Here is a 14,603-nt window from a genome sequence, read left to right on the forward strand (position 1 = left end):
CAACAACCAATCCCCACATAAGGCACGCCCATATATTAAAAATATTACAGAAACACCACATAAATACACCTATACAAAAATCTTATTAAATACATAACACATATCATAACCTATACATTTAATTCTTCAAAAATACTCAGATTTCTTGTACAAACTGGGACGGATCATATGCACAATATTGTACCTATGGTAATTGTCAGCCAATCTCTGTGATCGAATTATACAACATATCTGTACCTGACAAATGAGGTTTCACATATCATCTCAAAACCCCACATGTTCAATTCACACCAATCAGTGTCGTATATACATCCTCCAATCAAAATACCTTAATCATGGAACCACAAACACTTCTGTGTGCCTATCACATAGAACATCCCATGCTGTGTTTGTAAACAATCCGCATGTCCAATAGATGAGTAGCCAAGCCGTTACGTCAAAGGGCGCACATGTTCAACCTCCAGTAAAAATGTAGAATACTCACAGTCCTGTCTGCTACAGAGAGGAGGCGTCTCATCCCAAATGCCCGGGCACGCAGGCGCACAAGAAACTCCGTCACGCCGTCACATGAAGGCGCCAGCCGGAGAACAATACACGCCCATATCCAGACGCTCAGTGTCCGGGCACGCAAGCGCACATGAATCCCCAGCACACTGTAATGCGCAGGCGCTGGCCGGAGAGCAGTACACGCCCATGTCCCACGCGCAGCCGCGTCAGGTGTCGCAATTGCGCATGTGCATGGACGTCCAAGATCCTTACAATATCGCATTTAAGCTAACAATTGCGCAAGCGCAACAGAATGTGTTTGCCCAATCATGTATCGGCAATACAGTGGCAAAAAACAGTGAACGCCCACCTGTACGTCTAAGCCTCATAGCGCAGTCCACCCAATAGAAATAAATATAGATCACCATATCTAGTACATACGCAAATAGCAAATATATGGGCAGAAGACAGTAAAACGCCCATCTGTATATACCAATGTAGATAGCCAAAATGGTGGCCAAGGACAGTGAACACCCATCCGTGTGTCACCACCACACACTAATCAAAATACAGGGCCACCATATTTAGCACATATTTTAATAGCGAAGCAAAGCTCCCATACACTTTTTAACCATATAGTAATACCAGCTCAATATAAAGGCTAAATCATTTTACATCACTTTTATATTAATCTTATCCTAAAAGGAGGAGAAACGGAGGAACAACAACTAATGGATAGAACATTGGTGGTAAATATATCATCTACTGTATTGACTGAATTTGAAATGAGAGTATTGGAGAAAGGATTGTCATTTTGCCCAACCAATCTACCAGATTGGTTTGAATTGGAGACTGATCTTTTACCTTCTTTAGGAGATGTCGTCTGACTTCTTTCTTTTCAGATAAAAAAAGAGGATAATCTGAATCCAAGTAGTGATACTGTGACAAATTTTTCTCTTCAGGGGGTAGGTCTATATAATAAGAGTAATTTTCAACCCCCCATTAGAAACCATTTTGTGGAGGCCTATGTGCAATTGGTGGAGAGAGATTTTGAAATATTAAGAAAGAAGTTCAATAGTCATGATCAGCATAATTTGACAACTGAGGAAAAGAAGGCAGTAGATGATCTATCTAGGAATACTGCTATTACTATAAAGTCTGCCGATAAAGGCGGGGCGGTGGTTGTGATGGACAGTGATAAGCATAAGGCTGAGGTACTTTGCCAATTGGCTGATGAAGAGGTGTACTGCAAATTGTCCAGTGATCCCACAAACCGCTTTCAAAGAGAATTACAGCTTCTAGTCGGTGATGCCTTGATTGAGGGCCTCATCGACTCGAAGCTTTCGGAATTCCTTATAGTTGATTGTCCAGTTAAACCTTTGTTGTATGTTTTGCCTAAAATACACAAGGACCTTTTGAATCCTCCGGGACGCCCTATTGTGTCCGGAAGGGGCTCCATCTTCAATAAAGTGGCCATTTTCCTTGATAAAGTGCTTCGTAAATTTGCTATGTCAGCTCGGTCCTATATCAAGGACACCAATGATTTTCTGGACAAAATTGAGTGCATAACGGTGACTTCTGATACTTTGTTAGTATCATTTGACGTTGTGTCTCTATACACGTCAATTGAGCACACTAGGGGTTTGGAGGCTGTTGATGTGGTGCTATTGGGCTCGGACATGGGACAGGACTATGCACGGCTGGTCCTCATGCTGCTTGAATTCATCCTCAGGAGGAATTATTTCCTCTTTGGGGATGATTATTACTTGCAGCAGAGGGGTACCGCCATGGGGTCCAATGTGGCCCCTACGTATGCTAACATCTACATGGCGGTACTCGAGGACCGGCACGTGTACGGTTCTAGGTTTTGGCCCCATGTCCGGGCCTGGTGGCGCTACATTGACGACATTTTTGTGATTTGGGACGGTGGTGAGAATAAACTCCGTGAATTCCATGAAGAGTTAAATGCTATCTATACAGAGTTGGACTTCACCATGACATATTCCACTGAAAGGGTTCAATTTTTGGACTCAATGGTCTATAAAGAAGGTTTGCTTAAATGCGATATTGTAAGGATCTTGGACGTCCATGCACATGCGCAATTGTGACACCTGATGTGGCTGCGCGTGGGACATGGGCGTGTATTGCTCTCCAGCCGGCGCCTGCGCATTACGGTGTGCTGGGGATTCATGTGCGCTTGCGTGCCCGGACACTGAGCATCTGGATATGGGCGTGTATTGTTCTCCGGCTGGCGCCTTCATGTGACGGCGTGCTGGAGTTTCTTGTGCGCCTGCGTGCCCAGGCATTTGGGATGAGACGCCTCCTCTCTATAGCAGACAGGACTGTGAGTATTCTACATTTTTACTCGAGGTTGAACATCTGCGCCCTTTGATGTAACGGCTTGGCTACTCATCTATTGGACATGCTGATTGTTTACAAACACAGCATGGGATGTTCTATGTGATAGGCACACGGAAGTGTTTGTGGTTCCATGATTAAGGTATTTTGATTGGAGGATGTATATACGACACTGATTGGTGTGAATTGAACATGTGGGGTTTTGAGATAATATGTGAAACCTCATTTGTCAGGTACAGATATGTTGTATAATTCGATCACAGAGATTGGCTGACAATTACCATAGGTACAATATTGTGTATATGATCCGTCCCAGTTTGTACAAGAAATCTGAGTATTTTGAAAGAATTAAATGTATAGGTTATGATATGTGTTATGTATATAAGATTTTTGTATAGGTGTATTTATGTGGTGTTTCTGTAATATTTTTAATATATGGGCGTGCCTTATGTGGGGATTGGTTGTTGTGAATCCACTTCCTATATAAGTCTGCCATTATTGATGTTTTGTATGCTTGAAAAAGACCTATTTGGTCGAAATGTCACATTTTATATGGCATAATAAAGGAACTTCATTTTTGGATACTTCACCCGGATTTGATGCTGTCCTTCATTGCAACTTTGGTATGGTGTACATTGGTCCAAACCCTGTCCAAATTTCCAGAAAAACTCTCCTCCTCAGGCACCGCTGCCCCAATCTTTTGAAAAGGGACCGAAAGATGGATGCCTCCTTGTACAGCAAAAAAAAGGAGAACACCCAGCCGAGGACGACATATGATTATTAAGAGCAAACTCAGCTAGTGGTAGATATTCTGACCACATCTCCTGATTGTCTGCTACAAAACATCTCAAAAACTGCTCGACATCCTGGTTCTTCCTTTTGGTCTGTCCATTGGATTCCGGATGATAACCTGACAAAAATGACAAATGAACCTTTAATCTGTCACAAAAACCAAGCCAAAAGTGAGCCACAAACTGTGGTCCTCTATCGGAAACATTGGGAACCCCATGGAGCCTGACAATCTCTTTCACAAATGCCTTAGCTAGAGTCTTGGCGAAGGGTAATTTATTGAACGGTACCAGTTGACACATCTTACTAAACCCGTCCACAACAACTCAGATGACAGAAAAACCCTCAGACCGGCAGATCGGTGATAAAATCCATAGCAACATGTGACCATGGAAAACTAGGAACCTCCAAAGGGCACAGCAACCCTGCAGCTGGGGCATATGAGGCTTTTGACCTAGTGCACACCGTACACTGACGCACTCACTTGATGATTTCTCTTTGCCACCCTGGCTGTCATGATCTCAATGGCAAGAGATCATAGCATCAGCATATAAAGGAACTAGCTCTTGGAAGATGGGAACTGAGCTGACCATGAACTAAACCTAACGCACAACTAGCAGTGGCCGGGTAGCATGCCTACGTTGATTCTAGATGCCCAGCACCAGCCGGAGGACTAAATAATGCTAGCAGAGGAAAATATTAGTCCTAGCTCACCTCTAGAGAAATACCCCGAAAGGAGACAGAGGCCCCCCACATGTATTGGCGGTGAATTAAGATGAAATAACAAACGTAGTATGAAAATAGGTTTAGCAAATTTGAGGTCCACTTACTACATAGCAGAAGACAGAAAGGACACTTTCATGGTCAGCTGAAAACCCTATCAAAACACCATCCAGAAATTACTTTAAAACTCTGGCATTAACTCATAACACCAGAGTGGCAATTCCTGTTCACAAGAGCTTTCCAGACACAGTAACGAAACTACAGCTGTGAACTGGAACAAAAATGCAAAAACAAACATGGACAAGAGTCCACTTATCTAGTAGTTGTCTAGGAGCAGGAACAAGCACAGAGAGGCTTCTGATAACATTGTTGACCGGCAAGCAACTAACAGAGCAGCAAGGTTATATAGCGACTCCCACATCTTGATGGGAACAGGTGAACAGAGAAGATGAAGACACCAGTTCAATTCCACCAGTAGCCACCGGGGGAGCCCAGAATCCAAATTCACAACAGTACCCCCCCCTCAAGGAGGGGGCACCGAACCCTCACCAGAACCACCAGGGCGATCAGGATGGGCCCTATGAAAGGCACGAACCAGATCAGAGGCATGAACATCAGATGCATTCACCCAAGAATTATCCTCCTGGCCGTATCCCTTCCACTTGACCAGATACTGGAGTCTCCGTCTGGAAACACGAGAGTCTAAGATTTTCTCCACAACGTACTCCAACTCACCCTCAACCAACACCGGAGCAGGAGGCTCAACGGAAGGCACAACCGGTACCTCATACCTGCGCAATAATGACCGATGAAAAACGTTATGAATAGAAAAGGATGCAGGGAGGTCCAAACGGAAGGAAACAGGGTTAAGAATCTCCAATATCTTATACGGGCCGATGAACCGAGGCTTAAACTTAGGAGAAGAGACCCTCATAGGGACAAAACGAGAAGACAACCACACCAAATCCCCAACACAAAGCCGAGGACCAACACGACGGTGGCGGTTGGCAAAAAGCTGAGTCTTCTCCTGGGACAACCTCAAATTGTCCACCACCTGCCCCCAGATCTGATGCAATCTCTCCACCACAGCATCCACTCCAGGACAATCCGAAGATTCCACCTGACCAGAGGAAAATCGAGGATGAAACCCCGAATTACAGAAAAACGGGGACACCAAAGTGGCAGAGCTGGCCCGATTATTGAGAGCGAACTCCGCCAATGGCAAAAAAGCAACCCAATCATCCTGGTCAGCAGACACAAAACACCTCAGATATGTCTCCAGGGTCTGATTAATCCGCTCGGTCTGGCCATTCGTCTGAGGATGGAAAGCGGACGAAAAAGATAAATCTATGCCCATCCTAGCACAGAATGCCCGCCAAAATCTAGACACGAATTGGGTCCCTCTGTCAGAAACGATATTCTCAGGAATACCATGCAAACGAACAACATTTTGAAAAAACAGAGGAACCAACTCGGAAGAAGAAGGCAACTTGGGCAGAGGAACCAAATGGACCATCTTAGAGAAACGGTCACACGCCACCCAGATGACAGACATCTTCTGAGAAACAGGCAGATCTGAAATAAAATCCATCGAGATGTGCGTCCAAGGCCTCTTAGGAATAGGCAAGGGCAATAACAATCCACTAGCCCGAGAACAACAAGGCTTGGCCCGAGCACAAACGTCACAAGACTGCACAAAGCCTCGCACATCTCGTGACAGGGAAGGCCACCAGAAGGACCTTGCCACCAAATCCCTGGTACCAAAAATGCCAGGATGACCTGCCAACGCAGAAGAATGAACCTCAGAGATGACTCTACTGGTCCAATCATCAGGAACAAATAGTTTATCAGGTGGGCAACGATCAGGTCTATCCGCCTGAAACTCCTGCAAGGCCCGCCGCAGGTCTGGAGAAACGGCTGACAATACCACTCCATCCTTAAGGATACCTGTGGGCTCAGAGTTACCAGGGGAGTCAGGCTCAAAACTCCTAGAAAGGGCATCCGCCTTAACATTCTTAGAACCCGGTAGGTATGACACCACAAAATTAAACCGAGAGAAAAATAATGACCAGCGCTCCTGTCTAGGATTCAGGCGCCTGGCGGTCTCAAGATAAATCAAATTTTTGTGGTCAGTCAATACCACCACCTGATGTCTGGCCCCCTCAAGCCAATGGCGCCACTCCTCAAAAGCCCACTTCATGGCCAAAAGCTCCCGATTCCCAACATCATAATTCCGCTCAGCGGGCGAAAATTTACGGGAAAAGAAGGCACAAGGCCTCATCACGGAGCAGTCAGAACTTTTCTGCGACAACACTGCCCCAGCTCCGATCTCAGAAGCGTCAACCTCAACCTGAAAAGGTAGAGCAACATCAGGCTGACGCAACACAGGGGCAGAGGAAAAACGGCGCTTGAGCTCCCGAAAGGCCTCCACAGCATCAGGGGACCAATCGGCAACATCAGCACCCTTCTTAGTCAAATCGGTCAATGGCTTAGCAATATCCGAAAAACCAGCAATAAATCGACGATAAAAGTTAGCAAAGCCCAAAAATTTCTGAAGACTCTTAAGAGAAGAGGGCTGCGTCCAATCACAAATAGCTTGTACCTTGACAGGATCCATTTCAATGGAAGAGGGGGAAAAAATATATCCCAAAAAGGAAATCCTCTGTACCCCAAAAACACACTTAGAACCCTTCACACACAAAGAATTAGACCGCAAAACCTGAAAAACCCTCTTGACTTGCTGGACATGAGAGTCCCAGTCATCCGAAAAAATCAGAATATCATCCAGATACACAATCATAAATCTATCCAAATAATCGCGAAAAATATCATGCATAAAGGACTGGAAAACTGACGGAGCATTTGAAAGACCAAAAGGCATCACTAAATACTCAAAATGGCCCTCGGGCGTATTAAATGCGGTTTTCCACTCATCCCCCTGCCTGATTCGCACCAAATTATACGCCCCACGAAGGTCAATCTTAGAGAACCACTTGGCCCCCTTTATGCGAGCAAACAAATCAGTCAGCAACGGCAATGGGTATTGATATTTAACAGTGATTTTATTCAAAAGCCGATAATCAATACATGGTCTCAAAGAGCCGTCTTTTTTTGACACAACGAAAAAACCGGCTCCTAAGGGAGATGACGATGGACGAATATGTCCCTTTTCCAAGGACTCCTTTATATATTCTCGCATAGCAGCATGTTCAGGCACAGACAGATTAAATAAACGACCCTTTGGGTATTTACTACCCGGGATTAAATCTATGGCACAATCGCACTCTCGGTGCGGAGGTAACGAACCAAGCTTGGATTCTTCAAAGACGTCACGATAGTCAGACAGGAACTCAGGAATTTCAGAGGGAATAGATGATGAAATGGAAACCACAGGTACATCCCCATGAGCCCCCTTACATCCCCAGCTCAACACAGACATAGCTCTCCAGTCGAGGACTGGGTTGTGAGATTGCAGCCAAGGCAATCCTAGCACCAAATCATCATGTAGATTACACAGCACCAGAAAGCGAATAATCTCCTGGTGATCCGGATTAATACGCATAGTTACTTGTGTCCAGTATTGTGGTTTATTATTAGCCAATGGGGTGGAGTCAATCCCCTTCAGAGGAATAGGAGTCTCCAAAGGCTCTAAATCATACCCACAGCGTTTGGCAAAGGACCAATCCATAAGACTCAACGCGGCGCCAGAGTCGACATAGGCGTCCGTGGTAATAGATGACAAAGAGCAAATCAGGGTCACAGATAGAATAAACTTAGACGGTAAGGTGCAAATGGAAACAGATTTACCAAACTTTTTAGTGCGCTTAGAGCATGCTGATATAACATGAGTAGAATCACCACAATAGAAACACAACCCATTTTTCCGTCTAAAATTCTGCCGCTCGCTTCGGGACAGAATTCTATCACACTGCATACTCTCTGGCGATTTCTCAGTGGACACCGCCAGATGGTGCACTGGTTTGCGCTCCCGCAAACGCCTATCGATCTGAATAGCCATTGTCATGGACTCATTCAGACCCGCAGGCACAGGGAACCCCACCATAACATCCTTAATGGCATCAGAGAGACCCTCTCTGAAAGTCGCCGCCAGGGCGCACTCATTCCACTGAGTAAGCACAGACCATTTACGGAATCTTTGGCAGTAAATTTCCGCTTCATCTTGCCCCTGAGATAGGGACATCAAAGTTTTTTCTGCCTGAAGCTCCAAATGAGGTTCGTCATAAAGCAACCCCAAGGCCAGAAAAAACGCATCCACATTGAGCAACGCAGGATCCCCTGGTGTCAATGAAAAAGCCCAGTCTTGAGGGTCGCCCCGGAGTAAGGAAATCACAATCCTGACCTGCTGTGCAGGGTCTCCGGCAGAGCGAGATTTCAGGGACAAAAATAATTTGCAATTATTTCGAAAATTCTGAAACCCAGATCTATTCCCCGAGAAAAATTCCGGCAAAGGAATTCTCGGCTCAGATACAGGTGCATGACAAACAAAATCTTGCAAATTTTGTACCTTCGTGGCGAGATTATTCAAACCTGCAGTTACACTCTGAAGATCCATTACAAACAGGTGGACACAGAACCATTCAAAGATTAGAAGGAGAGAAAAAAAAATAAAAATTTCAGCAGACTACTTATTTCTCTCCTTTCTCAGCCAAGGATTTTAACCCTTTAGTGGGCCGGTCAAACTGTCATGATCTCAATGGCAAGAGATCATAGCATCAGCATATAAAGGAACTAGCTCTTGGAAGATGGGAACTGAGCTGACCATGAACTAAACCTAACGCACAACTAGCAGTGGCCGGGTAGCATGCCTACGTTGATTCTAGATGCCCAGCACCAGCCGGAGGACTAAATAATGCTAGCAGAGGAAAATATTAGTCCTAGCTCACCTCTAGAGAAATACCCCGAAAGGAGACAGAGGCCCCCCACATGTATTGGCGGTGAATTAAGATGAAATAACAAACGTAGTATGAAAATAGGTTTAGCAAATTTGAGGTCCACTTACTACATAGCAGAAGACAGAAAGGACACTTTCATGGTCAGCTGAAAACCCTATCAAAACACCATCCAGAAATTACTTTAAAACTCTGGCATTAACTCATAACACCAGAGTGGCAATTCCTGTTCACAAGAGCTTTCCAGACACAGTAACGAAACTACAGCTGTGAACTGGAACAAAAATGCAAAAACAAACATGGACAAGAGTCCACTTATCTAGTAGTTGTCTAGGAGCAGGAACAAGCACAGAGAGGCTTCTGATAACATTGTTGACCGGCAAGCAACTAACAGAGCAGCAAGGTTATATAGCGACTCCCACATCTTGATGGGAACAGGTGAACAGAGAAGATGAAGACACCAGTTCAATTCCACCAGTAGCCACCGGGGGAGCCCAGAATCCAAATTCACAACACCTGGCCACCAGAAACTTCAACCAATCGACTTTCTAGTTTCCAAAATCCCTGGATGAACCGCCAACCAAAACTCATGACATTCAGCAAACAAAGCTCTCCGCAAGGCTCTAGGCACACATAATTTACCATACAAAGTGTTAGTTGCAGCATTCTGGGCCTCTAGGATGCTACTCTCCAACTCAGAACCCAATGCTGCCACCACCACCCCTCTCTGCAAAATACATTCCTCCTTCTCAGTATTAACTGTTGGAGAGAAACTAAGATACAAAGCATCCGCTTTAACATTCTTTGTCCCAGGGATATATGTGACGGAGAAATGAAACCGGGCAAAAAACAGTGCCCACCTAGCTTGACGGGCATTCAAACGTTTAGCAGCATCTAGATATATCAGATTCTTATGATCAGTAAAAACCTGTATCGGATGTCTAGCCCCCTCCAAAAAATGTCACCAATGCTCAAACGTGAGTTTAATAGCCAGCAACTCTCTGTTCCCAACATGGTAGTTGAGCTCAGTCTCCGAAAAAATTTTAGAAAAGAAAGCACAGGGATGCACTCTCTCAGTTCTGTTCTGTTCAGTTCAGGGGGCAGTTCTGTCCCTCTCCTTCCTGGGACAGAACTGCCCCCACCCCTACTGAAGAGGCATCAACCTCTACTAGAAATGGCTTGGTCTCATCCATCTGGATCAAAACAGGAGCAGAGCTAAACCTCTCCTTGAGATTCACAAAAGCCTTAACAGCCTCAGAGGACCATTGGACAGTATTAGAACCCTTGTTGGTGAGATCAGTTATATGTTTATCGATCACAGAAAAATTGTTTATGAATTTTCTGTAATAATTGGCAAACCCCAAAAATCTCTGAACCGACTTCAAACATTCAGGCCTAGGCCACTCCAGCACTGCCTGAACCTTCACCGGGTCCATCTCAAATCCATCACTGGAGACAAGGTACAAAAAAACTCATTTTCTGTACCTCAAACTTGCACTTCTCCAATTTAGCATAGAGTGAGTTCGCTCAAAATCTGTAGAACTTCACGGACTCTGTGCCAATGCGACTGCAGATCAGGTGAATAGATCAAAATATCATCCAAATAAACAATAACACTCCTACCGATCAGCGACTTCAGAATGTCATTAATGAAATTTTGAAAAAACGCAGGCACATTAGTAAGGCCGAAAGGCATCACCAGACACTCAAAATGACCTTCCGGGGTATTAACCCCTTAAGCCCCAAGGGTGGTTTGCACGTTAATGACCGGGCCAATTTTTACAATTCTGACCACTGTCTCTTTATGAGGTTATAACTCTGGAACTCTTCAACGGATCCCGGTGATTGTGACAGTTTTCTCATGACATATTGGGCTTCATGATAGTCGTAAAATTTCTTTGATATTACCTGCGTTTATTTGTGAAAAAACGGAAATTTGGCAAAAATTTGGAAAATTTCGCAATTTTCCAACTTTGAATTTTTATGCCCTTAAATCACAGAGATATGTCACACAAAATACTTAATAAGTAACATTTCCCACATGTCTACTTTACATCAACACAATTTTGGAACCAACATTTTTTTTGTTAGAGAGTTATAAGAGTTAAAAGTTGACCAGCAATTTCTCATTTTTACACCATTTTTTTTAGGGACCACATCACATTTGAAGTCATTTTGAGGGGTCTGTATGATAGAAAATAACCAAGTGTGACACCATTCTAAAAACTGCACATCTCAAGGTGCTCAAAACCACATTCAAGAAGTTATTAACCCTTCAGGTGTTTCACGGGAATTTTTGGAATGTTTAAAAAAAATGAACATTTAACTTTTTTTTCACAAAAAATTTACTTCAGCTCCAATTTGTTTTATTTTACCATAGGTAACAGGAGAAAATGGACCCCAAAAGTTGTTGCACAATTTGTCCCGAGTACGCTGATACCCCATATGTGCAGAGCCGTAAAAATAAAAAATATTTTTTCACAAAAATGATTTTTTGCCCCCAATTTTTTATTTTCCCAAGGGTAAGAGCAGAAATTGGACCCCATAAGTTGTTGTGCAATTTGTTCTGAGTACGCTGATACCCCATATGTGGGGGTAAACCACTGTTTGGGCGCATGGTAGAGCTCAGAAGGGAAGGAGCGCCGTTTGACTTTTCAATTCAAAATTGACTGAAATTGAGATGGGACGTCATGTTGCGTTTGGAGAGCCACTGATGTGCCTAAACAATGAAACCCCCCCACAAGTGACACCATTTTGGAAAGTAGACCCCCTAAGGAACTTTTTACCACAAAAATTATATTTAAGCCCCAAGTTTTGTATTTTCCCAAGGGTAACAGGAGAAATTGGACCCCAAAAGTTGTCCAATTTGCCCTGAGTACGCGGATACCTTATTGTTGTGAATTCCGTTCTCGGGCTCCCTCCTGTGGTCATGAGTGGTACTGTGTGAGTTTGTTCTTGGGCTCCCTCTGGTGGCCTTTAGCGATATGGCTGGGCTCAGCTGCTTCATTTCCTTCTATGCTGGGCCTATTTAACTCACCTGGACCTTCATTTGTTGCCTGCTGTCGGTGTATTCAGTCCTGATTCTGAGCTCTCCTGAATATTCCTTGTGACCAGTCTCCTGCTGGAGAAGCTCAGTTTGCTTGTTCATTTTGCTCATTATTTCCTTGAAAACGTTTCTCAGTATATGATGAGTTCAGTCCAGCTTGCTTTTATGTGATTTTTTTGCTTGCTGGTTAGTTCTGGAGTGCAGAGTGCGCCCCTCACATCGTGAGTCGGTGTGGGGGTTCTTGTATTCTCTGCGTGGTTTATTTTTGATAGTTTTTGTACTGACCACACAGATTCCTATCTATTTTCTGTCTATCTAGTGTTAGCGGGCCTCATTTGCTAAACCTGTTTCATTTCTACGTTTGTATTTTCCCCTTAACTCACCGTTATTATTTGTGGGGGGCTGTCTATAACTTTGGGGTTATTTCTCTGAGGCAAGTGAGGTCTTTGCTTTCTCTCTAGGGGCAGTCAGTTTCTCAGGCTGTGAAGAGGCATCTAGGTTTTTAGGTAACGCTCCACGGCTGCCTTTATTGTGTTGGATAGGATCAGGATTGCGGTCAGTATAGCTTCCACATCCCCAGAACTTGTCCTAACATTCTGGTTATATGTATCAGGTCAGTTTTGAGATCCTACCACCGGATCATAACACCTTATATGTGGCGGGGAACCATTGTTTGGGCGCATGGCAGAGCTCGAAAGGGAAGGAGCGCCATTTGCAATGCAGACTTAGATGGATTAGTCTGCAGGCATCACGTTGCATTTGCAGAGCCTCTGATGTACCTAAACAGTAGAAACCCCCCACAAGTGACCCCATATTGGAAACTAGCCCCCCCAAGGTACTTATCTAGATGTGTTGTGAGAACTTTAAACCCTCAAGTGTTTCACGACAGTTTATAACGCAGAGTTGTGAAAATAAAAAATCTTTTTGTTCTACAAAAATGTTGTTTTTTAGCCCCCAGTTTTGTATTTTCCCAAGGGTAACAAGAGAAATTGGACCCCACAAGTTGTTGTCCAATTTGTCCTGAGTACGCCGATACCCCATTTGTTGGGGTAAACCCCTGTTTGGGTGCACGGGAGAGCTCGGAAGGAAAGAAGCACTGTTTAACTTTTTAATCGCAGAATTGGCTGGAATCAAACGCCACGTCGCGTTTGGAGAGCCCTGATGTGCCTAAACTGTGGAACCCCCAATTGTAAGTGAAACCCTAACCCCAACACACCCCTAACCCTAATCCCAACCACACCCCTAACCCCAACCACACCCCTAACTCCAACACAACCCTAACCCTAACTTTAGCCCCAGCCCTAACCCTAACTTTAGCCCCAACCTTAACCGTAGCCCTAACCCTAGCCCCAACCCTAACTGTAGCCCTAACCCTAGCCCCAACCATAACCCCAACCCTAACCCTAGCCCTAATCCTAACCCTAACCCTAATGGGAAAATGGAAATAAATACATTTTTTAAATTGTATTATTTTTCCCTAACTAAGGGGGTGATAAACGGGGGTTTGATTTACTTTTATAGCGTTTTTTTTAGCGGATTTTTATGATTGGCAGCCATCACACACGAAAAGATGCTTTTTATTGCAAAAAATAGTTTTTGCGTCTAAACATTTTGAGAGCTATAATTTTTCCATATTTTGGTCCACAGAGTCATGTGAGGTCTTGTTTTTTCCGGGACGAGTTGAGGTTTTTATTGGTAACATTTTCGGGCACGTGACATTTTTTGATCGCTTTTTATTCCGATTTTTGTGAGGCAGAATGACCAAAAACCAGCTATTCATGAATTTCTTTTGTGGAGGGCATTTATACTGTTCCATGTTTGGTAAAAGTGATAAAGCAGTTTTATTCTTCGGGTCAGTACGATTAATAATAATAATCTTTATTTTTATATAGTTCTAACATATTACGCAGCGCTTTACAGTTTGTACACATTATCATCGCTGTCCCCGATGGGGCTCACAATCTAAATTCCATATCAGTATGTCTTTGGAATGTGGGAGGAAACCCACGCAAACACGGAGAGAACATACAAACTGTTTGCAGATGTTGTCCAAGGTGGGATTAGAACCCAGGACTCCAGCGCTGCAAGGCTGCTGTGCTAACCACTGCGCCACCGTGTACGATTACAACGATACCTCATTTAGATCATCTTTTTATGTTTTGGCGCTTTTATACGATAAAAACTATTTTATAGAAAAAATAATTATTTTGCATCGCTTTATTCTGAGGACTAGAACTTATTTATTTTTTCGCTGATGATGCTTCATTTCAGCTTGTTTTTTGCGGGACAAG

Source organism: Ranitomeya variabilis, chromosome 2 (assembly GCF_051348905.1).
Source record: "Ranitomeya variabilis isolate aRanVar5 chromosome 2, aRanVar5.hap1, whole genome shotgun sequence".
NCBI lineage: Eukaryota > Metazoa > Chordata > Amphibia > Anura > Dendrobatidae > Ranitomeya > Ranitomeya variabilis.